The sequence below is a fragment of the Lissotriton vulgaris genome, chromosome 1_1, assembly GCF_964263255.1.
Source record: "Lissotriton vulgaris chromosome 1_1, aLisVul1.2, whole genome shotgun sequence".
Taxonomy (NCBI): domain Eukaryota; kingdom Metazoa; phylum Chordata; class Amphibia; order Caudata; family Salamandridae; genus Lissotriton; species Lissotriton vulgaris.
The window spans coordinates 332,278,822-332,305,206 of NC_141685.1; positions in this window are offsets into that span (position 1 = coordinate 332,278,822).

The window sequence follows — 26,385 nt, forward strand, 5'->3', positions numbered from 1 at the left end:
GGGGACCGCATGCCTGTGAAGAGTAAGATTTACAGGCTGCCCAACAAGGTGAGAGCCAGCATTAGGGAAGAATTCTCTAAAATGCTGAAGTTAGACCTTGGTCTAGTGCAGTGGCATTGGTCCCCAAGGCTGATCCTCCAGATGCTTTCACAGAACAGAGGTTCTGTGTGCATTACTGGGAAGCTCCATGTGATCACCAAGATGGAAGCACATCCCATTCCCAGAGCAGTTTAGCTCATGGATTGGTTGGGAGCTGCCATGTTTCTTAGAACGTTTGATTTAATGTCTGTGTTCTGGCAGATTGCCTTGACCAAGGGGGACAAAGAGAGATCCGAGTTCTGTTCCAAAAAAGGGCCCTTCCTTTTCCCGCTAAAGCCCTTTGGGTTAAAGAACACCACTGCCACCTTCCAGGGGTTGATCAACCAGGTCCACGCTGGGTTGGAGAACATCAGTGCTGCCTATCTAGATGATATTGTGGTCTTCAGTTATAGCTTGGAAGACCAACTGTGCCACTTCTGGGAAGTGTAAGTCTCTGCAGATGGCCGGCCTGAATATCAAGGCCAGTAAGTACCAGACAGGACAGGGTTCAGAGGTTTACTAGGGTCATCAAGTGGGAGAAGGTAAGGTGCAGCACCTCCAGGACAAAATCCAAACCATTCTGGCTTGGGATGGTGCGGTAAAACTGTTTGGGGGCATTGTGTACCTGTCTTGCTGCTCTGCTTGGACCCCTTAATCCTCCGGTGACTGTGTTGCTCTGCCGTGTCTCCCTCCCGCCGCCGCAGCACGTCATCCCGCGGCCGCTGAGCGGAGGGAGACCACAACTACCAGGCTCCCCAGCGCCCCAGCACCGGAGGTAACTTTGCCTGCTTCACGCACGGAGGCGCTTTAAATTCACTGCAGCCCCGGTGGAGCGGGTGGTGCGGTAAAACTGTTTGGGGGCATTGTGTACCTTTCTTGCTGCTCTGCTTGGACCCCTTAATCCTCTGATGACTGTGTTGCTCTGCTGTGTCTCCCTCCCGCTGCCGCAGCACGACATCCCGCGGCCGCTGAGCGGAGGGAGACCACAACTACCAGGCTCCCCATCGCCCCAGTACCGGAAGTAACTTTGCCTGCTTCGCTCCCGGAGGCGCTTTAAATTCACTGCAGCCCCCGCGTCTCGGGATCGCGCGCGGGTCTGCGCCGGGCTAAGCCCGGGCAAAGGGCAGGCCGTCTGTGGCCGTCCCGGGACGGAGGAGGACGGGACGGGCCACCCCCCTAACTGCGTGATATCTATGACCCAACAGTATTGGTGTTTATTTTAGATTCTAATTCGTTTGCATTGAATTTGGGGTAGGGGGGTACACTATTTTGGCTTTTTAAGGCAGTTCCTATCCCGCGAACAATGACTAAAATTATTCGAAGGGGTGGTGGTGGTGTTGTGACAATGGACGCATTTCTTAAACGGGCTGAAGTGGAAATCAACAAGGAGATAGCACTAGTAGAGAGGAGACTCTCACTAGAGCCATTACAAAGTCAAAATTTTAACCCTGATTTAGCCGTGGCCCCAGATGCTTCCGATAATATATGTCATGACCCTGGTTACCCACAGGTGCTGGTACCGCCCTCCCAGGACAACAGTGAGGCAGTTTTACAAATTTCAAACTTAGATGGTTCATCTATATCTAGCCCCACACCCTCCCCTCCCTCTACACGTACTAGGCAGTCACGACTACCTCCTGGGGCTAGAAAGAAAGACCAACCTATGAAGAGAAAAGCTCAGGGCCCCCCGAAGGATAGCCACCAACAAGCAAAATTAGCAAAAAACCGGATCTTCCCTCAGTTACACCAACCATTAATCCCCCAGCTATGCCTCCCCCCAAGGGCCCGAGTGGGAGATTATTTCCAAATGTGAATAATTCCTCAAGGGAAGCTACTCTTCATCTACCCCCGGAGGCTTGTCCTTATACTGTCATTCTGGCTAATGTCTCCAAGCTTCCAGAAAGTGAGGTAGAGCACTGGTCATCGTTGAAAAATAAGGCTCTACACTTCCTGAGTATTAAAACAGTTTTAGGAGAACATTTATATGCTAATTTCAAGATGGTTCGCAGACTATCTTGGCTGGGTCACTCAAACAAGGGAATGCGGGGGGACTGTGTTATCGTAAATTTTAGTTCACCTGAATTGGTCAGACTTATTCTTAGGCAGACCGGATCGTTTAGGATTCATCAGGACTCTGTGAATGTACTTCCACTGGGCTATTTCTACCGTCCACACTCCGAACTAGGAATATACACAAAGGGCCAGGGCTTGCCACTAGCTGCCCCCTTAAGTAGTACTCTCCCATTAAGTGATAGATTTAAGATTTTTAATTCTCTAGATTCTAATGACTGACTCCCTCTAGCTAAGGAGGGGGACCATGAGGAATTATGGCCTCTCAGAAATGTGATAGAATTTTGCCCCATGGTAAATATTTTACCAGAGGATTCCACGTTCCCTAGGATTGATGGTCTAACAAAGAGTAGTACTGACCCAATTCATGAATTAGTAAAGGTCAGTAACTGTGGGGGTATTACTTTAAAGGAGGGCAAGGATGGCATTGGATCCTCTGTTCAACTCAACAGTACTAAACACCCACATGTATCCACCCTGGTCTCATGGAATGTGGCAGGGCTGAGAAGTAAACTAACATCCCTGGATTGGCTAGCCTTTTTAGATACCAGGGATATAATCCTTCTCCAGGAAACATGGCAGGTGACCCCGGAATTTAAGCAAGGATATTTAAATTTTTATATTCCGGCTAGTCCTAGTCTGCGGGGAGACCAAAAGGAGGCCTACTTACATGGGTAAAGCAGGATAGTAGGTATTCTACTTCCCAGTTGGTTACTAATAGCCCATACATCTTGCTAATTAAACTTAAATGTCCTGATTATAAAGACCTATTTGTTTTTAATATTTACTCCAGGGGGATACCAGGTGGCAAATCTACCAAAGTAGTCGACCAATTAGATGCTCTTCTTGAGCGCTATTGCTCAAAAGGTGATATTATTGTAGCTGGAGATTTTAATTGTTGTTTCGAACCTCTAGACGGTTATGACATAGACCTCACGCTGGAAGAGGATTATATCTGGAATATCCCTCAGTTGATAATACCACCTATTAAAAGATGGACAGAGGCCGCGCTGCAACTTAAAGTCCTATGTGCAGAGCATGGCCTACGTGCTACGAATGGAAGAACGGGTTCTGACAAACAGGGCGGCTCTACCTTTAACAATGGTGTATCCCATAGCCGTATAGATTATATCCTCACTAATAAAGAGAATTGGGCTAGTATTGAGGATATGCGGATAGTGGAAAGCGTAGAGAGCGATCACGACCCATTAATCCTATCATTTAGGCTATTTGAATTACCCAAAAGCGAGGGCCAATTTGATTGTGTGGAAATAGCCCTCTCAAATTACTATAGACGAGTAAGATGGGCTAATTGTGCAATGAATGAAGAAAGTATTGTTGCTATGAGGGATCTGACTCTCCAGGCTATATAGGAACTTCAGAATAACTCCACTGTGGAGGAAATTGTATCAAATACTGGCCTAATCCATGAAAAAAATGTAATCAGTTAAGATGTTTTTTCATTAAAAAGGTGACTAAAAAACAGAGTAGGCCCCTGAGGAAGGAAGACCAATGGTATGGCAAGACTCGTAGAGTATCGTATAAGGCCCTATCAGATGCAGTTAAAACCAAAAACATAGTTAGGATTAAGACTGCCCGAGTCATGTATAAAAAACAACAATATCAAGCAAAACGTGACTGGGACGAAGAATATTGGAGGGAATTGCTGAGCGCCAGTAGTGAAAGATCAATGTGCTCCTTTTGGGATATGGTCAATTGGGGAAGGGGGTTAAAAGGGGCGAACCTATTAATTATGTTTCACCTAATGCCTGGGTTTCTCACCATGCATCCCAGTTTGCGTCTACTGACAAAGATGGTGATGAACGTGAGGTTTTTGCTAATATAACCCAGGGTACAAATCATCTTTCCTTTACCAGAACAGTTGTTATTATTTGAACGATATCCCAAAAGCTAGAGCTCCAGGCTTAGACTCAGTCCCATCAGACCTCTTTATGCATGACAAGGATCTTTGGGCTTCCTATATCCACTTGTTAGCAAATGGCATTGCTATGGGCTCACCTATACCAGAGTCTTGGAAGGGTGCCGAGATCATCCCAATTTTTAAGAAGGCGGAGTGCTCGGACCCAGGCCAATTAGCCTTATAGCATGCATACAAAAGGTGGTGGCGAGGCTTTTACTACAGCGTATCCAGGGCTGGATAGAAACTGACGATGTTTTATCGCCGCTCCAGGCCGGATTCCGTAGCCATACCAGTACGGTTGACCAAGTCTTTAGATTTGTTTTAATATATTGGCGAGTAGTGCTGTTAGGGGGGGTATGCTGTTTGCAGCCTTCGTTGATCTAAAATCAGTGTTCGATTTGGTGCCACGCGCAAAATTGTGGGCAGCCCTAAAAGATCAGGGTATCCCGTTGGATATCCTGTCCCTCCTAATTAGATTACACAATTTTGCCTGAGTTCGTTGGAACCAGCAGGGGAGTGTAACTGACAAATTTCCTATTGCAAGGGGAGTCTGCCAAGGGTGCGTGCTAGCCCCTACACTCTTCTCACTGTACATCAACAGGGTGATCAGCTACTATGAACAGCAACCAACAGATGCACCGAAGTTGGATGGTAAGCTGATCCTCCTGTTGATGTTTGCAGACGACACATTATTAATTTCAAAAACACAACAGGGCCTTCAGAAGGCCATTGATGTTTTTGAAGTCTTCTGCAATGACCATGGACTTGTCATTAATACAACTAAGACTAAGTTCATGGTCTTACATAAAAATGGACATGTTAAAGGGAAAGTGGTTATGGATGGGGTTCAATTGGAAATAAGTATTCACTTATTTGGGTATCACCCTATCATCCAAATTAAATTGGAGACATCACACTAACCAGTTGGTCACAAAGCATGCACAACTATCGGGAGCACTTACCAAGGAATTTTATTTGTCACATACCAGGCCAATTACTCCGGTTTTAAAGAATTATGATGCGAAAGGGGGAGCGGCAGTCCTCTATGGAGCGGAACTGTGGGGACTTAGTAACTTAAAAAAGTTGACGGGTGCGCAAAGTAAATTCTTGCACAATATTACAGGTCTCCCAGCTTCTACTCCACTAATTCTTCTTCGCTACGACCTGGGAATTTATTGCCTCGAAGACATGGCCAGATACAGATCAGCTGCATACTGGAGGAGATTATGGGTTACCCCGGAGCTCTCAGGGTACGCGCGAGCCTTTCTCGAGGTTAGAGATGCTGATAGGGCTCACAAATATTATGGCTGAGGGAGGTATATATGCGGCCAAGGGCCTATCCCCATTGTGGGATGACCCAATAGGGAATACCTTTCCACCTAGGAAAACATTTAGAGACCTGTACTGGAACATGCTTGAGGTAAAAAAATGTGGCCGTTGTATTGAGCCATTATTTACGACGGAATTCCTAGGACTGAAACACTCTCCAGCCTTTGAGGGTTACTGGGATTGGATGACCATCCCGGGGGACAGGAAGAAATACCATCAGTTCAGGGTGGGGACACTACCACTCAATGCCTTCACTGTGAGGTGGCGCGGGGGTCAAGGCTTTGTCTGCCCCTTTTGCCCCACCCAGCGTGAAGGTTCTAGGCACATGTTATTTGCCTGCCCTGAATATAAGGTCCCTAGATTATCCTGTATAAAACCCATTTGTGTTCAGTTGGGTCTCAAAACAGGTTGTGAGTCTGTCAGGATCCTTCGAACTGATAATTCCCAGGCTGTGGTTATAGCTGTGATGTGAACCCCTTTCCTGGAATTCTACCATCTTGGGATGGTGGAGAAAAACTTATCATGGCCAGGGTAGTGCCCATAGAGGGTGTAGAAACCCTAAAGGTAGGTAGCCCATTGGCTACTACCGGTCTTTCCTTGTAACGCTCCTGAATTCAGAGAGCTGAAAATCACATTCTACACACAAGAGAAGTCCAAGACAAAGAAGACCCGCTACATGACAACTGAAGCCTTGCTGCTGATGAAAAAGGCTCCAAACATTTCCTGTTGCCTCAATGACTCAGCTGCCTGCTGTGGCGTCCTGGACCTGAAAGGACTTTAAGAACCCTGGAACACCACCAGCCTTCAAGAAATTGCCATGTCGCTCCCTACGAGTGAAGATATCACTCCCCTGCACACAGCAGGCACTGATCCAATGAAGTCTGGTTTGTTGACTTGCTGCTCCCGACGACCTAAATGCAGCACTGAAGCAAGAAATGGTACAACAGCTCAGAAGGGTTAAATTGGTCTCCACACCAAGTTTGGAGAAACCAGGACCTCTCAAACCTGCAGCGTACCAATACCCGGGTTACCGGACCCCCAACTACAAACACCAAGACAAAGAGTCCACACCGGACTCCCAAAGCAGTAGAAACAAGCACCTGCCAAGGGATGTCGAGACGTCCGAGACCCACTTCCTGAGAGGCCCAGCTGTACCGAAAGAATCTCTCCAAGTTGTCTGCTCTTGACTGTGGGGACCTCAAAGCGCATGATTCCCAACTTGCCTGTTCGCTTTGCACCTGGCCCCACCGTCCCTGGCACTGACCAACCAGCTGTACCCCGTGGTCCCCAAGCCCTTACTACCTCCTCCCTCAAAGGAGTTCCACCGGACTTACCTATAAGTCTTCCTGTGCAGTGTGTTTTCAAGTAGCCCCCTTCGTCTTTGCACACCCGTTTCCAAAACCCTCAGCACTCTGCTCCCGCCAATCCGAGAAACTCCTGAGCTGGAACTTTGAACCTGTTCTCATTATCAAGCTAAAGCAAGAAGGTGAACTTTGTGAAAGCATTCCCTGATTTTGCATTTTCTGCCTTTTCCCTTTTGTTTTCAACGTTGCATTATTGGGCACAGAAGTGATATATATTCAGAACTTTGGAAAATCGTATCTCCGAAAGTACTTAGCGCTTACCTTAGAACTGTGTTCTTTGTCTTAAAAATTACCAATCAAAAAAAATTATATTAATATTATAAATTGGTCCCTGATTTATTCTTGAGTGTGTGTCTCATTTATTGCCTCTGTGAGTACAACAAATGCTTAGCACTACCCTCTGATAAGCCTGACTGCGTATTCATTTTAGTACACTATATGGAGAGCAAGCTGCCTACACTCCAGCTACTCAGTTTGTTTCAATTTAAGATCTAGACTTCCGTCTCCACAGTTTGTACACCACAAAGCACACTGAAACCCTTCTGAAAGAGTACCCTATAGAAAAATGTTAATTAATAAAATGTGAATAAATTTAAGCAAATGGGACTGAGGATTTGAAACAAGGAAAGAAAAAAGTGAAAATTAAATAAAGACCGTGTCGAGAAATTAAGAAATCAAACTTGTACCATGTTTGCCCCGATTCACCCAGACCCGGATTTCCTGCCAGGCCTCTGAGGCTCTGTTGGTTCCCTTATAGAGGGGACGAGGCAACAACGGTTTCTGTCACCTACAGAGTAAGGCTTTAATTTCGACTGGTCTTGCTAGTACACAGCACTGGCGGTAAACATTGAAAAGGGCCTGTGGTTACGTCACATGGTGTGCATGGAGCACGATGACATCGGTAGGTGTTATGATGTAAAAGTGTTCCATGCCTCCCAAGTGACATTTGCTCTCTGTTTCCCTTAAAATGGAGACACTGGTATATCTACTGTTAATAAATACCCTTATTTACTTAACTAGGAGTGCACAACCCATTCTTACAGCTGTTTTTGGCGAAAAGGATGGTGAACATGGCAAACATCATGAATGCGTATTTCTATTGTGGTTGCCGCGGTGTGTCAATATTGATCAGGGCTCGAGTCGGGGGACCACGCGGGTGAACGGCGTCCCCCCACTTATTTTACCGGGGGGACGCCGTCCCCCCTGCCAAACAGCTGGACTTCACTCTATTGCTCTCTGGAACGAGGAGCTCCGCACCTTTTGTGACGTCACTTCATGTTGTGACGTCACTTCCGGTGACAGCGTCCCCCCACTTTTTTTTTAGGACTTGGGCCCTGATAGTGATGCTTTCAAGTGCGTGGGGCACAGAGACTGTTTCTGAGGCGGCGGTCCGGTTCAAGTATCTTGGCATTTGGGGATTGAAAATCCAGTTGGAACATTTCTTTTTTAAGAAAATAGCGGCTTTAGGAGAATGTTGCACTTGTGTGACGCTGTTTGAACGCCCTGTTAGGAATCCTCAGGCAAACACGTGTGGCGTAGTGTTTATTTTAACAATACAGTGGTAGGAAAGGACGAGACGCCAAACGTGTGTGAATTTGCAATCCTGTGTGCGCAAGTGACATTGGTAGGGACCACTTTTCTCTCCTACCTGCTCGGAGAGGCCGGTATCGCCGAGCTGCTTCTAGTTATAATCCTGTGGCATAATCTCAATAGGGTCGAGATTTCGGCAAGAAAGTAGCATAAGAAACATTTGCAATGCAATAGGTCTCGCATTTACGCAAGTTTAAGCTATTGACATTGTAAATGACAATGCCTTTTATTTATGTTTTCAAAACTAAAACAAAAAGGCATTGAGGCATATTACCAACAAGTAGCGATATTTATCGCTAAATAGGCTTAGCGATGATTGTTTTATCGCTGCCTATCGCTGGATATGTTAGTGGAGAAAACATGTTATTAGCAACATTTTTCTCCATTGTGCTAAAAAATAAAGCGGTGAAATGCGTGAATATCGCTGAGAATACAGCGATATTCAAGCATTAGCGACGAAATGCTCTTAGCCATGTTATCCACCTCCAATTGGATAACATGGCTAAGAACTGGACTGGGCAGGTGTTAGTATTTGGAGATATTCGCGCTTAGCGCGAATATTTCCAACGCTACGCCTGCCTTGCTAATAGGCGATAGCGATGTTAGCGACTGTTTTCAGTCGCTAACTGGTTGGGTACGCCCACTTTGCATGTCATTAGTGATAAACATCGCTGACATGCAAAGTGGGCCCCAAACCGCTCGCTATTGCCTAAAAGCTGTCGCTAAACATCAGTTAGCGACAGCTTGCTAATAGGGCAATAGAATTATCGCCGCTTAGCGGCCGAAAATGGCTGCTAAATCGGCCATAATTGCCTATCGCCCCCCTTGGTAATATGCCCCATTGTTATTCGCCATCTCAATAGCTCAAACTCGCGTAAATGCGAGACCTATTGCATTGCAAATGCTTGTTATTTATGTGTTTTGAAAACCGGGAAACTGTTCTAAATACACACTTTCTACTTGAAGTCCTTACATAGGAGAAGCAAGGCTGGCAGTAAAAGAGGCGCAGTTACTGCCAGCCTTGCTTCAAGTAAGCAACAGCTATAAGTACAAAGTGCTTGTAGCGATACCTATTGCATTGCAAATGCTTGTTAATCTTATGGTCTTGACAAAGATTTATGTAAACTAGAAGGGCAATAAAAATACCTTTCTTTTAGCTTACATGCCATGTTCCCTTGGCTGAAGAAACATTGAATAATCTTCACAACATATTTTTGTGACTTACAGGTTGTTTCAACCCAGGCAATAAAGTGACCAAAGCAACAATTGACATACATTTGAAAACCTTTTGATTGTGGAGGAATTTGATCGCCTCCTACAGTTAATGCTTAGTGTATCGGGCTGATGTCAGCATTGATGTCTTTTTGGGGAGACATTCCTTTGACAGATATTTGTAAGTAGCAATTTAGGTGTCCCTGTAAACTTTTAACAAGCATTACTCTCTGGATGACTCATCTTTCAAAAATATAGCTTTTGGGCAGGAAGCTCGGCATACTTTATTGTTTAATGCATTAGTGGCCACATGCTGTTTCCTCCTCCCAGTTGTGGAAGAGTGCAGTATGACGTAGGGAAAAAAAATCTATACTGAGAGTCCCGTATTCTGCTCTTTGTTCTCAATCCTTCACAATTATTTCCCTGTCACCCGATTATAGAACCTAGAAAGTCCCAAATAACGTGAAGATGGAAGTTGATGCAAGAGCGGGGATAGGAAGCTAAATAAACCAAAAGGACTTTACTGCAGGAGAGATGCAGCATTTTTGTGACGATATCTTGAGCGAAATTTCCCAGTTGTTCCTGGCTGAACAGACAACTTGCAAAGAGTTATTGGGAAGCAGAACAAGGACTAAAGAGACCTAATCAAGAGGCAGGTACTTTTCTGTCTTCCACATGTATACATAATTCTTGTAACAAAGGGAATATTTTCCCTGAGGCAGATTGGCATCATATTTTTTTAATGAACAGCGTCACATTTATTTCATGTAGAGATGATTAATTTCATAGTCGCTTACTACGGACCCATCTGTACACCAGCACATTATTAACATAACATAACACAACACGCTAGTCCAGTTTCTAAAACATGTTACACTGGAAGCTTTTTTCCCAGATCAAAAAGAGTAATCTGTCATAGTTCAAAGCTTGAAGAGTAGAGTCGATTCCGAACAGACATTGGAGGAAGCAGTTCAGGGAGTAGAATAATGTAGGAGGAAATGATGGTTACTTCTCAAAAAGGCAAGCCGTGTGACTGGTTAGATTTACATTGTCATTGTAAACAAAACAAAAAATATACTTTACTTCAGCTGTTTATGGCCTTCAATGACCTCTGCTGGAGCCTGCAGTTTCCAGACTCGTTTGACCCCTGGGAGGAGGGATGCTGCCCTGATGTCAGCTGATGCTCCAGGGGATGTCTTTCATGTCTCTTTTATGCTGTGGAGATGCTGGGGCTCCAGAAGCGGTTTCTTACTGAACCAAGTACCGTGGTGGGAGGGGTGAGGGACGAGAGCCCCGGCAGAAGGAGGAGTAGGAGGAGCTGCAATGATTCATGCTGCTATGGCGCTGAAGCTGAACTAACAGGGAGACATTAATTTGGCAGCTTTAGTGATGCTACAAACTGAGCTCACTGGTGTGCCTCACTGCTGATCACACAAAGCAGGGGCTGGTATGGTGGTCTCCCAAAGACCACCAAAGACCTGTCCTCTGCAGAGGAGAGTGCATGGGGACCTTCAGAATAGCAGGCAGACCACGAGGAAATGACCGACCCACGAAAGGTGGAAAGCAGAACCGAGCCCTGCAGTTTACCTGATGCAGAAATAAAAATAAAACACATGTGGGGCAAGGGTGTTGTAAATGTGAAGGAGATAACAGTGAGATTTACAGCACAATTTACAGAAAGTGTTGTAGGGAAGCCACGCTCAGAGCAGCAATGCTCTGCAAATGAAAAGGGAGCTTCGCCAGAAGCAAGAAGGAAACCAAGAAAAAAAGAGTCCTCTAAAGAACACATGAACATGTCAAAGTGTAATGATACAGTGGTTAGTCCCTGCTGTGTGGGAGAAATAAAAGAGAAAATGAGGGCCAAAGAGGCAGGACTGACCACTAGCAAAGAAGGAATTTTAAAGGACACTTCAACAAACTAATCAGATGGTAGTTGGTATTCTCCTAGACAGGGTGTCTCCCGCTCCGACTTTAATCTGGACCCACATTTCGGAGTAAAGCAAGATTAGCTGGTTTAGAAGGTTTGTGGGAATTCCCCACCTTGCTAGTTTGGCCCAGAGTATCCCCCTATCGAAGCTGTCAAAAGCTACTTTATAGTCAATAAAGCAGACGAATAGCGGTTTGTTGATTTTTTGGGAGGCGTCAGAAAGAAGAGAAAGGGCGAGAATATTTGTTGAAGTCCCCAGACCTTCCTGAAAGCCAGTTTGATTGATGTGAATTAGGGTTTTTTCCTGAGCCCAAACTGTAAGTTCATTTAGTAAGAGCCCTGCATAGAATTTGGCTTCAATGTCGATTAAAGCAATGAGCCTATAGTTTTTTGGGTCTGTCATGGTGCCCTTTTTGTGGATCGGAGTAATAATTGATCTTTTCCAGGAGTCAGGGATTCTCTCACTTTCCAGGATGTTATTGTAAAGGGGAAAGAGTGCTTAAACCCAGTAGTTCCAATCCTGTTTAAATATGATTGGCGGAAGACCGTTAGGATCTGGAGCTCCGTCTTTCCGACCTTTCTTGATTCTACCCCCAAGCTGCTTAGTTGTAAAGACGATGGGAAGGTCCGGTCCTTCAAATCTGGATTGTTGTTGGTCGCTTTGGAGCTCCAGTGAGACTCCCGCATATTCGCCAGCTTCTGTGTTGAAGTGATTCAGTAGGAACTTTCCCCAGATGTCCTCAGTTATATATGAGTTGATTCCTAAAGCGGATGGATTCTCTAGGATTCTGATTGTCTGCCAAATCCTGGCTCTGTTGTTGTTTTTTGCGTCGTATGTCAATTTAGCCCATATTGATTCATCCCTTTCTTTTTTGGCGAGCCAGATTATTTTTTTCCTGCGTGCCTTAAGCCTCCTTAATTCGGACTGGATGTTATCAACTGGGCCGTGTACACAAAGACTGCGCAATGCCCTGTTGATGTTGGTTTTTAACTCCCTTAGTTCGGCGTCCTGAAGTCGTGAGAGGTGGATTCTTTTGTTTCGTGCCTGCTTGCATGAGGCGGCCCGACATTTTTTGGTCTTACTATTCCTTCTGTTGACTTGTTTTTTGTTTCGTTGGGTCGAAGTTTTCCACAAAGTTCTCCCATTCCATTAAATGTATGATGGGTTTAAGCCCACAAGAGAAGTATACTAAAGTATACAAGAAGTCGTAAGCTTATGCTCGACCTAAAAAAGCAGCCTGTTTTTCTTGTCAGCCAATTTGGAGAGGGTGGTAGGTCTCTGATTTACATGTCAGCTAATTTGGCTGATATATTTGGGAAAGGAGTCGCTTTTACGCAAAGCCAGTGCATTTCTCAGTGATTTGCACGCTCTCAAAATTAGAGAAGTTGCTTTTAGTTTGCATTGAATTAATTATAAAAGAACAATGCCCCCTCACAACATAAGTTATGAACAGTAATTAGCACAGAAATACAATGATGTGTATGCAATAGAGACACCAAAGGATTTTATCAATTTTATTTAAATCAAAAATAAAGAAACCATGAAAGTGGGACAGTATTCAACAAAAAAGGAAGTTTACGAATTTCGGGAGTGGCCGAAATACAGTCAATATTTAGGCTACAACATATAAATAGCTCCCCTGCACATATTTACAATAAAGAAATAAACAAGTATGTGTCAAGGTGCTGAGGTTGACAACGTTTTGATCCGTAACATAATAATTGGATCATCATCAGGACACAACAAGTGATGCCTGAGGAAAATGCCTGCTGGAAGAAAAAAGGGAAGCAAAAGAAAAAGGAGAAAAACAAAAAGAAAGTTTTTACACATAGGAAAATATCTGAACTGATGTGACATGCATAATGAAGCATGCAAGAGAGGTCCAAGTGAGTAATGCCAGTGCGCAGGCATGGTGATCAGTGCCTATTGTCAATCAATATTCTACTAGAGACCAGTTGAGCAACCATCAATAGTCAAGTAAACTAACCATTTTGTTGGGGCAAAGGAATACCAAGCGATGATTTTGTAGAAAATCCAACCAAGGTTCAATCTAAGGTGAATAATGTGTACAAATTAGCCAATGTAAATTCAATCGAATTGCTACTGTGAGCCCAAAGGATAGCCAAACAAGTGAACTAATTGGAGGTAGAAAATAGCTGCCATGCATCAAGTCAGGAAGATCGATTTAGAAGGAATATGTGAGGTGGCTAGTGGATGCTAGGAATTCGAGCCGGAGCAAGATCTGAAATTAACAAGGGTAATGATATTGATACCGGGTTGCAAATGCTGTGAAGAGCCAACACAGGGCAGACATGCGGAAGCAAACATGCACATTAGTTACCTGACTAGGAGAGGATAAGGTAAATGTCAGGAATGAGTGTTCAATCTGCCATAAAGTAAATGAAAAAGGACATAGTGCCCTGAATACAAACATCAACCACTAACCACCAGGCAGTCAGGATACATGAGCACTTACCGAGAAAACAAGTTGCACGAAAGACCATGATCAGCCCGTGAAAGTCGCAGTATCGAAGTGACACAATGGAGGAAGAACGCTGGGCCCAATTCACAGAATGAACTTAAGACTCAATCCTAAACTACTACTATTTTGGTATTCACAGAATGCACTTACTACTTTTGGCATTCACAGAATGAACGTACTACTTTTGGTATTCACAGAAGTTAGGATTTTGTCTTAAGTCAGTCTTAAGTCTGTCTTAAGTTTGTCTTAAGACAAACTTAAGACAAAATCCTAACTTCTGTGAATACCAAAAGTAGTAAGTTCATTCTGTGAATACCAAAATAGTAGTAAGTTTAGGATTGAGTCTTAAGTTCATTCTGTGAATCGGGCCCACTGAAATAGAGTGTGTGCATAAATGTGATGACGTGAAATTGGGCGAGGGCGCCTGCGATGACAAGGAAATGAGCGAGGGTGCTTGAGACTTGTAGTGGGAAAGTTGAAGGGGAAAAATAGAACAGGAGAGAGAACATGTCTTGGTGGCCATATTGGAATGGGCATAAATTCGGCATACAGCAGCATAAAAACAATAATTTATTCATGAATATGGTCCTGCCATATAATGATAGGCATGTAAAATAAGGCAGTAAGTAAAGCAGAGATTAAAATATGGAATAAATGATATCAGCAAAGTGTAAGTTAACTAAATTAACTAAACAAATGATAAAGAAGAACACATTTGGAAAGCAAGGGGCATATATGTGTATGCAGAGAAGGAAGAACAGTGAGCATGTGAGGAAATCTTCACATCAAAAGAATACATATATGGGTCTGTCTTATCATATACATAAAGTGAGGGCATAAAAACAAGTTACAGGAGCAATTCGCAATTCATAACAATTGGCAGAGTACGAGTGAGGATTCAACCCCAGGAGGTCCAGTCCTCCAGTTTGTTCAAACCAGTGTATAGACTATTAGTGCGAAGTATCGATTTGAATTCCTCCTTGTTGAATATGGAGCTTATGTCAGTACCTCTTGGCGGGAGTTTGACCACAGTAATTACTTGCCATCGAATATCGTCCTCCATATGTCCCTTTTCTGTAAAGTGGTCGACCTGGGGTGCATTGGGTACCTTGCAGGCAAGTTGACTTCTATTCTGGCATATTAAAATCCGTATTTTCTGTCTCATTTGGCCAATGTGGATTTGATTACAGGAGCAAAAAAATTTCATAAATAACATTTGTGGTATTGCAGTTAGAAAATTGATTTAAAGCACTTTTATTGTTACCAAACATGCAGTCTATTGTAAGTAGGTAGACTCGTAGGCAGGCGTGGTTCTGCAATTCTTCTTTATTCCATCAAAGTAGTAAACATACAACGACATGATCACAAGTGCATCCTCCACCTTCCCCTTCAGTAACCGACTCCCCCCCACAACATTCTTCCAAGCATACATTCCACACATTCCACACGTGCATACACATACACGCGCCACACACATACACGCGCCACACACACGAGACATACACGCGCACAACACAATACATATAACCAATACCACACACCCTCCTCCTCAAAAGCTTAAGTCACCGCAAAATGAATTAGCCTAATTTGAAATCAGAAAACCGGACAGGCATCTTCCTTATTCTATCACCACGGCGAAGGTTCTCACCTTCAACACCAACATTAGAACGAGATGATCCAACATCATCAACATCTCTAACACCATTTCCCGTAACACAGCTAGTACTACAACTACCCGTATTACTAGTTAACGCCAACTCCTTTACTAGACCAAAATCATCACCTAACATATAACCACTACAGGTCCCATCATCAGAACATGCACCTACCACACCACTCCTCTCATTGCAAAAACTCAATTGGCGAAAATTCCACCTCTTACCGTCCTCCAATTCAACAGCGCTACCAAACACCTTCATTACTCTCAAAGGTTTGGACCATACACTTTCACCTTTCAATACTTTCCTAGGATTCTTTACCCTAACCATCTGACCAATCTTAACTAATGGCCAAGTATGTTTGTTACCATGATACTGCTGATTGCGATCTTGATACTTTTTAACCTCAGATCTGACCTCTTCATCAATATTCTTCACAGTACACTGCATTTTATCATTTCTTTTCCTCAACCACCAAGGAACCAAACCAGTAAATGGTTTCCTACCTCTCAAAATTTCGAAGGGTGTCTTCTCTGTAGCAGAATGCGGGGTCACACAATAAGCGGTCAACCTCTCTTGCAGAGCTTTCCTCCAAGGTAAACCTGCACTCAATGCCAATTCAATCACTTCCTTAACCACCCTGTTGAAGCGCTCAACTTGGCCGTTACCTTCTGGGTGATATAGTGATGATTTGATGTGCTTGATGCCCATCACCACTAAAAACTCTTCCATCTTCTGTGATACAAACTGGAGACCATTATCCGAAACCAACACTTCAGGTACTCCCTCTCTTGAAAACACATCCTCTAAAAACTCAATAACCACATCTGTAGTCAACCCACTCACCATTCTCACCTCGGGCCATTTCGAATAATAATCCACTAGTACGATGGCATAACAATCCATAGACGATAAAGCTGAAAATGGCCCCATGAAGTCAATATCTACTTTCTGCCACGGATATTCAGGTAACTCCACCATGGTTAAAGGCACACTTAATGGCTTTGCCACTTCATCACTTGTACCACAAATTTTGCAATCCCTTACTAATCGATCCACCATGGAATCAACACCTGGCCACCAAAACCACTCCTTGACCCTCCTTTTTGAGCTGGACATACCACCATGTCCTGAATGACTTTTCTCAACAATATCTTTCCTTAAACCAACTGGAGGCACAATTCTGTCACCCCTTAAGACAATATCATTAATAGTACACAATTCATCCTTGATCTTAGAAAACGCAGCACACTCACCACGTAAATTGGATTCTCCTGGCCAACCCTCAACTATAAAGCGTTTAACTTCTTTCAAAGCCACATCCTTATCCATCTCATTCATCCAAGATGCCTCAGATACCCTACTATCAGTATCCTGAACACCTATAAGGAATACATCCTTAGCAGTAAATGCTATCTCACAATCAGTATTAGTTTTAACATCTGTTAAATCCACATTAGGTAGTCTAGACAAGCCATCCGCAACCACGTTGTCTTTACCCGGAATATATTTTATGTCAAAACTGAACATTTGCAGCTTTGAAGCTAAACGAGCCAACCTTGGAGTTAAATTCTTGCCACCTTCAGGTCTTAAGATGTTCACCAATGGTTTGTGGTCAGTGCAAATCTTGAACTTCCTCCCCCACACATACATCCGAAATCTCTCAGCTGCCCATGAAGCAGCCAACAATTCTTTTTCTATTACGGAATAATTCCGCTCCGCTTTAGTCAAAGTGCGTGAAGCATACGCTACCACCCATTTTTCAGACTTAACATGTTGGGAAAACACAGCACCAATTCCATACCCAGACGCATCCACAGACAAGATACATTCAGCAGTTGGCAAAAAGGGTTTCAGACATGGCGTCGTAACTATCTCTTTCTTCACTTTCTCTAAACATGTTTTTTGTTGGTCACCCCATGTAAACATTACACCTCTTTTTAGCAGTGATCTTAAAGGGTCAACCTTTGAAGCATAGTTCTCAATGAAACGTGAATAAAACTCTGTTAGTCCTAGAAATGACATCAATTGTTCTCTACTTGTAGGTTCAGGAACAGCTAAAATAGCATCCACATGACTAACCTTAGGTCGAATACCATCTTTGGATATGACATGTCCTAAGTACTCTACTTCGGATTTTCCAAACACACATTTTTAATTTTTAACGGTTAGTCCACTCTTTCTTAACACATCTAGGACCGCAAATAAACTTTTGTCATGACATTCTTTGTTCTTCCCATATATTAAAATGTCGTCCTGAAACACTTTAGCATTTTCAATACCTTGTAGAACCCTGCACATTTCTCTTTGGAAAACCGCAGATGCACTTGCAAGACCAAATGGCATACGTTTATACCTAAACATTCCTTCTGTGGTAATGAAGGCAGTGCAGTGTTTAGAAACATCCTCTAACACAATTTGATGATATGCGCTCGTCAAGTCTATCTTGGAAAACCAAGAAGAACCACCAACAGAAGATGTAAGTTCCTGCAAATTTGGAAGAGGAAATGTGTCAACCCAAATGGCTTCATTTAAACATCTTAAGTCCACACACAAGCGTAAATCGGCATTAGATTTAAGCGAAATCACGACTGGCGAAACCCAATCTGAACTTTCAACTGGTTCCACAATACCATCCTTGCATAATTTTTTAAGTATTTCACCCAATTTTTCTCTATAACTAATGGGAACGTTCCTAAGTTTTTGCTGAACAGGGCATGCACCTTCTCTTAATATTATTCTGTGCTTGAACCCAACCATTTTACCAATCCCATTAGAAAATACATCAGGAAATTTTTCTTGGAGACTTGAGTAACAATCCCTCTCAACACACTCATTCTGAATAGAGTAAACAGGACAATCCAGCCTAGGATCAATTTTCATGCCTAAATCAAAAATGTGTGGCCACCCCAAAATCGTTGCACCTTTGTTGGCTACATAAATTTTGCCTTGACATGAATTGTGTCCAAAACTTATTTTGGCTAGTATAAACCCTTCCAAAGGTATCTTGTGCCCGGTGTAACTTCCAGGGTGTACATCAGGACCCAATAATGACCTGTTGGGCCAAAGAGATTTAAACAAGTCCATGCCCATAATGGTATACAACGCACAAGAATCTACCATAACCTTTACTTCTAAGCCATCAATGTTGACGAAGCATGATGGTAACTTTCTAACCTTACTCGTCCCTTTAACTGACTCATCATGTACACTGCATACCTCACCCACTACGTGGAAAATATCGTCTTGGTTTTCAATTTGGACACAATTAATGTCATCTTGCTCATCATCTTGTAGAAAATTGACCTTAGCTTTAAAATTGCGACACACTCTAGTAAAGTGTCCTTTTTTTTTACAATTAGTACATATTTTATCGAGGGCAGGACACCACTTATAGTTTGCTAGATGAGTAGAAGATCCGCACCTAAAACATGCAAACTTTTTCAGCTCATTACCTTTCTCAAAACTCTTTTCATTACTCTTCTTATTGGAATAAGATGAATAATTAGTCGACTTACTATCACTCTTGAATTTTGACTTGTCACCCTTATTTATCACATTAACTGAAGTAGAATCAGAATCATTTTTTTCATTTCTGACCTCGCGAATGCATTGGTCCGAAATTTCCACACCTCTAGCTACCTCAATAGCATTTTTCAATGAAGTACTCCCAGATGACCATAACTTCTCTTGAATTTTCTTAGATTTGGTCTTCATAAGAATCTGATCACGCAAAACCTGGTCATACGTCATACTTTCAAATTCACTCGTGACAGCTAAACCCCTCAAGGCTGAAACATATTGATCAATTGACTCATCACTTTTTTGAGCTCTTGAATAAAACTTAAACCTCTCCATAACTACGTTAATTTTCATTCCAAATCTCTCCTGCATTTGTTTAACAGCACATTGGTAGACACCCATGTCACCAGCATTTTCAATTTTAGGTAAATTTTTGAACTCCCTTAACCCTACCGCGCCTAATCTATGTTTAAGCAAGGACACTTTTCTTTCTTGAGAAGATTCTTCTTCAGCTAAAACTTCAACATAAGCTTCAAACATGTCAAGCCATAAATCCCATGCAATAGGAGGTTCACCAGACTCCGCTAAAAAAAATGGCGGTGGATGAATCGAAGACATTTCAGTTAATATATAAGTTAAAACACAACTTAAGACTAAAATAAAATTTCCTTGTAAGTACCTTGCACAAAAAGTTCACCAAAGTTCAAATAGTTTTAACAATTAATATTCCTTGTAAGTACCTTGCACAAAAAGTTTACCAAAGTTCAATAGTATTAACCAGTTAGTATTCCTTATTGGGCAAATAGTTCACCAAAGTTTGTAAAGTAAAATTCTAAAATAAGGTAAATTAATAAATATTCCAAAAAAATACATGGACTCTGAGCGTTGATACCATCAATGTAGAACACGGTAATCCATTGGTATTGCTGGCGTTGAGATCAGCATGCATTTGAGATCAATAACGTTGACAACGCACTAAATTTATGTATTCAGCGTTAAAATCGGCACCCGGAATGATGTTGAACACGGAGTGCTCGTTGCTAGGATACCAAAATATATTCAAACTGGCCGCACGCTATGCGTGATGACGATGTCGCGTGATGACGATGACAACAATCAGCTACGGAAAGTCAAGGGACTGTTTCCGCACGCGCAGAACGTTCATTCGCGAGTCCACTTTGAAAGATGCACCATAGAAAAATAACGTTGCTGAAAGTAAAAGTTCTTTAACATAGCAATTTGCCGCTCAGAAGTCCATTAGACGATCTCGTCGTAGTAAAAAAAATAATATAGATTGAAAAGTAGAAATTTGGACAATCAGAATAATCCAAACAGAAAAAAAAATATTTACGGTAAATTGTGTTCAATGCCGCTGCTGCTGTGAAATGCCGCTCGTCGCCATATATTGTAAGTAGGTAGACTCGTAGGCAGGCGTGGTTCTTCAATTCTTCTTTATTCCATCAAAGTAGTAAACATACAGCGACACGATCACAAGTGCATCCTCCACCTTCCCCTTCAGTAACCGACTCCCCCCCACAACATTCTCCAAGCATACATTCCACACATTCCACACGTGCATACACATACACGCGCCACACACATACACGCGCCACACACACGAGACATACACGCGCACAACACAATACATATAACCAACACCACACAGTCGCTTTCAATTGTGAATTGGCAAACAACCTAATTGCCACATTTGCAATGTCCAAGCAGAAGGGGTCATTCCCCATGAGTCAGTTAGGGTCTTGGTTGTCTTTTTTGCTGGAAAGCTTGCTCCCACTAAATCGTTTCTAATGTTTCTGTTTTCCCAGAAAGCAAACAAAGGACGCTCAAGATTGAGGCATTAAGTATTGGTCAGTGTTTGAGAATGCATTTCTTAACCTGATTGGATACAGGTGAAAAGGTTGCAACACACCAGTTCATTCAGTTCATCATCTTTATTTCGCATTTGTGTATAAAATGCATAAAGCGTTCGTAAAATAAATAATGCACATCCAATTAAAATCATGATTTCATTCAAGCATATTGGTCTGTATAAAAATATTCAATATCGATATGAACAGCATGCCAACAGCTATCCAGTTATATTAGACAATAAAACTTTTATGCAGGCCGTAATATTAAAAATATGAACAATTCAATCATATTAAAAATGTATCCCTTACAGGTTCTGATCTTTATGATAGCTAATAAGAAGGACGCAATCATACAAAACATATGTATGATGTTTCCAATAAATATAAAGTTGCCAGAGCCTGATTATGAGAGCGTAAACTACATTTTTTTCAGTACTGGAATAATGCATTTTTTCCTCTTTTCATTGTTAAATGAACAAAAAAAAAGGTGTGAAGTGGATTGATGGACAGACCGTCACAAGGACATTGTGACAGCTGGTTGGCCGAGTAAGTTTGTGCTGTTACCAACTATTAACGGAATGTAATTCTGTCTAAATCTCGCCAGTATAAATCGATGTCTAATGTTGGTTACGAAAGATATGTAAGATAAATAACCATATGCCACTATTGGTAGTGCTCTGTAATGAATAACTGAGAGTTTATTTTGGTTTATTTGCCATCTATCGTGAGTGCATTTTGCGGGAAAAAGTTATTTTAGGGCCATATGTATGAAGGTACCCATTTGCGAATCTCAAATAGCGATTTTTAAGAAATCGCTATTTGAGATCGCAATTTGGTATATATGTAGAAAATCATATTTTTTTTGCGATTTCTTAAAATTCCATAATTGCGATTAGCAAATTGCGAATCGCAATTATGGAATACTTTCCCATTCATTTCTATGGGCCAAGAGGCCCATAGGAATGAATGGGAAGTTATTCTCAACTTGCGATTCACAATTTGAGAATCGCAAATTGAGAATAATTTCAAGGGTGCAGGGGTGTCCAAAGGACACCCTTTTGCACCCCTGAAATTAGCATGGGTGCACATGTGCTTCACAGTGCACTTTGAAAAATGCAAAAAATGCATATTTCAAGGAATTCGCAAATTACCACCAACTTGAAGTTGGTGGTAATTTGCGATTCCTTAAGGTCAATTTGCAATTTTTTTTGCTTCATACATTGCATTTAAGGAATCGCAAAATTTGCAATTCCTTAAATGCAATCGCAAAATAAGGAATCGCAAATTTTGCAATTCCTTATTTTGCACCCAAATTCTTTCATATATACCATTTAGCGAAAATGAGTTTGCAAACGCTGAAATTCTGCGAATTTCGGTGTTTGCGAACCCATTTGAGCGTCATACATATGGCCCCAAATCTTTATTTAGAAAAAGATATGCAATCAGAAGGGGCTTTAAACAAATGCTCTAGATTTAGCTCTCAGAAGGACTGTTTCACATATGCAAGCCAAGAAATCGTGGACGCTCGGTCCAAAGCTAAAATGTCCTTTAACAAGATTTGATTTAAAAGAACAGTTTTTCTTTTACAAATTGAGAGCTGGGCTAAAATCGGAGCCATTTTTAAAGTGTCAGATATAATGGGAAACATAATTCCTCATGAACTAAAATATTAGGGAACGAACAAGGAATGGCTAGTAATCTCTTTAAGAACTTATCCTCTATAGCTTGTATGGAATCGACTTGTGCTATACCACATATTGCTGCGCCATAGGTCGCTATGGAGAGTGTTTTAACTGAGCAAATTCCAAGCAATTCTTTTACTGGTTTATTCCCAAACTTTGTCACGAATTTCAAAAGACCAGCTATACTTTTATTCATCTGGATCGTTCTATTCTTGACCATTGTAGCCCAGTTTTGCTTTCATTAAAGAGTATTCCTAAATACATAAAATGTTTAACTCTTTCTAAATTTCTGCCATTAATGTGAATTACATTAACTTCTTCATCTTAGGCCTTCCAATGGCTAATATGTAAGATTTGGTTTTATTAACATATAGGACTTATTCCGCCATGTAGGCAGAATATGTTTCTATGGAAAGCTGTAGGGCCTTTGGGGTTCAGGCCAGTAGGACCGGGTCGTCAGCATAAAGCATGACAGGCAGTAATATTATGCCTACCACCGGAGCATCTTTACATTTTTCAATTAGGACCTCCAATAGTTTGTTTTATGTTTACAGAAAAGAGAAATGGGGTGAGAACACAGCCATGTATCACCCCTTTTTCAATCTTAAAGGATTTTGAACACTCGCTGTGTTTCCCGTATTGGACTACCACCTCTGGGTGGCTATGAAGGTCTCTTATTAAAGAAATTATGGCCGGGTCCAGGGCCCTTGATTTCATGATAACCCACAGCTTGCTGTGGTTCACGCAATCAAGTCCGGGTGCCTTCAGTGCAGATGATTGGGATGGAGCTAGATCTATTTCCTATATAATAAATTCAAGCCCTATAGGGGCACTTGTATGTGGAGCCAGTGTCTCCAGGGGTACATCTAGTTGGTCCTGAAATATATTTTGTAAGTGATTTAACCATATGTCCTCATCTATGTGTAGGTCCAAGGATGGCCCGCTTTCCCCCTGAAAGAAAGGGCTATTCACCACTTTCCAAAATGCCTTACAATCCTGTGAAGCTAATCTCAAATGTTCCCATGCTTCCTTAGAGAGAGTCCTTTTTCTTTCCTGTCTAGCAAGTTTGTATATGGACCTTAAATGTCTAATGAGATTATTATCTCTAGGACGCTCTATAAGTGCTTTACGTTGCTCAATTGAGGCATGTGAACAGCTTTTCCCAATCCACTTAGGGGAAGAGGACCTATCTTGGGAAGGTTAACGGGTTAATGTCTCTCTTATAACGAGTAAGATTCTACGAAGGGCATTTACTACTTGGTCACCATTTGTGCTAGATCTAAACATAAGCAGATATCCTGGTAGGGGAAGTACACGATTTTAGGCAATATTAAAATGTGGTTGATGTTCTCCCATTTAAGAATATAGCTGTTTTCCGGGTTAAAATTGGTTTTAGTACGAGTTTGACACCCATTTCTGGGGTAATTGCCAATTAGACATGAAATATAGCAAGGCGTGGTCACTAGATTCTGTCATAAGTACTTCAAAATTCTTGGGGTTACTACTTTGAGAGACAGAGAGCAGTAGAAAATCAATACTTGAGGTCGAACCTGACTGATAGAAAGTTGGAGCCATTTGATCTGTGCTATTACATATTGGGTTAGTAATTTCTAAGTCCCATACCATCAGCAAGTTATTTAAGGCATCACCATACCTATGGTGATCGTAGTGTCTGGTTGAGTCGCCCTTTTCATTAGTTACCCTTGAGATATTTGGGTCAGTATGCTTACAAATGTGTGTGTTGAAGTCATCGGCCCGAACAATATAAAACCATCAAGGGTGATGAGTATGAAATGACTCTATAGTACACCCCAGTTCTTCAACCAGTAGTAAGTCCAGACTCTTACATCCTCTCGCTACTATAAAGTGAAAATAATCAGAACTATAAAAAAATTTACCTTGCCGAAAGAAATAGTGTTAGAAATAATGTTATTAATCCCCTTTTGCTCTACCTCACTTGGAGGGGGCTGCTGTGATGAAGAAGGAGTGATAACCATTTAGAAAATTAAGGTTCTGTTCCCAGGTTTCCTGTAGGCAAATAATTTTAGCAACTTGTAGCTCTTTTTCCCATTCCATGCTGCCTTTTTTATTTTTTGAAACCGGCTATGTTCCATGATAAAAGTTAGATTATTCCTTGATCAGAATGGCCAATGGCTGAAGGGTTTGAAGGATCATATATGTCAGGACTCGAAGGGAACGGATCAGTCAGCCCATCAGGACCCCTCACCCCAATTTGTTTTTTATAATCAATAATGTCCAATGAATCGGAAAAAAATAATGGGTTAGAGGAAAGAGTGAGTCAATCGCAGCTATCCATGTTCTCTAACAAGGTGAATCTTTTTGTTAGGGGCATGTCATTATTATCTAGTTGTGAAGAGAAAAAATGACTATTTAAAGAATTTCTTAAGCTTTGTGTTTTATTTTTAAATATCAAAGGGGGGTTGTAGAAAAACACCAGTGGGACAATGAAAATCTGGGAGTGTATAGAAGGTGCTGTTGGTAATTAACAGCGAAGGTCCTTCACCAGCCAGTGTTTATTAAACTTAAGAACAACACAATCATTTTCAATTGATTTTGAATCTGGACCTACCCAGGGACCTCTCCTAGCCATAATCATATGGTCTTGTATTAGGTGTCCAACGTTGGCGGCTTGTGATAGCCAGTGCCAAGCTTTGGCCATCAATTGAGTAGTTGTTTCCGTTTGGGAAGCTCTAAGGTATGGGATGTTAACCATGATTAGCACATAGGGACATGCAGCAGGCGGTAAACACAGGGTCAAAGAGTTGCCATTCATTTTAGTAATAAGATGCTGCTTACTAATTGTGCTGCGATTTGGAACTATGTGCATTGTAGGGTTGCATACTACAAGGCTCACTTGCTACAAACTTTTGGGAGGAGCTACACTCGGCTGTGTGGTGTCACAAGAGCTCGCTATACTCTTAAAGTTAGTTTCATTTACTATTTGAGTATCTGCAGGTGCGCTTTTGATGATTAGGAGTGCCATGGTTTAAATTTACATTTGATGGAACTTTGTTGTGGGGGTACTGATATTGTTGCTGCATCCTGCATGGATTTGATCTTTCTGGCTTTTTTGGCAGTAAGAATTGGTGTGGGTTTAGGCAGACCCCTTTTCCGTTTTGCAGTTTGGATAAGTACATTGAGTTTTTGCTCTTGGGTATCGTAACTCCGTCTGTCTAGATTCTGAATTAGTTATAGCGCCTGTTGCATTGTACGCTGTATTGCCAGATACTTAATTGTTAATAGCGCTTGTGGCATTGTAAGCTGTATTAATTTTGGAAAAGTTGATGGACAGAGTTTCTGAATGATGCAGAATACTCCTACCCAGTCAAGAGATCAGGGCTTGATCCATCACCGTTTTTTAGCTCACTGCACCATCCCAGCTCAGAACCTGGCTATATGCAAATTAGTCTGTTTCTGTCCCAGTGCATGATGGGGACAGGGCAAACCAAACTACCAAGCCAATTCTTATACTGGGAAGGAGACAAGCTTCCGGGGACCGGTTTCTGGCATTTCAGCCGTCATCGGCCCGGCTTGCTTGAATCCTGATGGTGCAATGAGCTAGGGACTCACGTCTGAGTATACCCTCCCACACTTAGTGTGGATAAAATCAATTTTGGAAAAGGTGATGGACAGAGTTTCTGAATGATGCAGAATACTCCT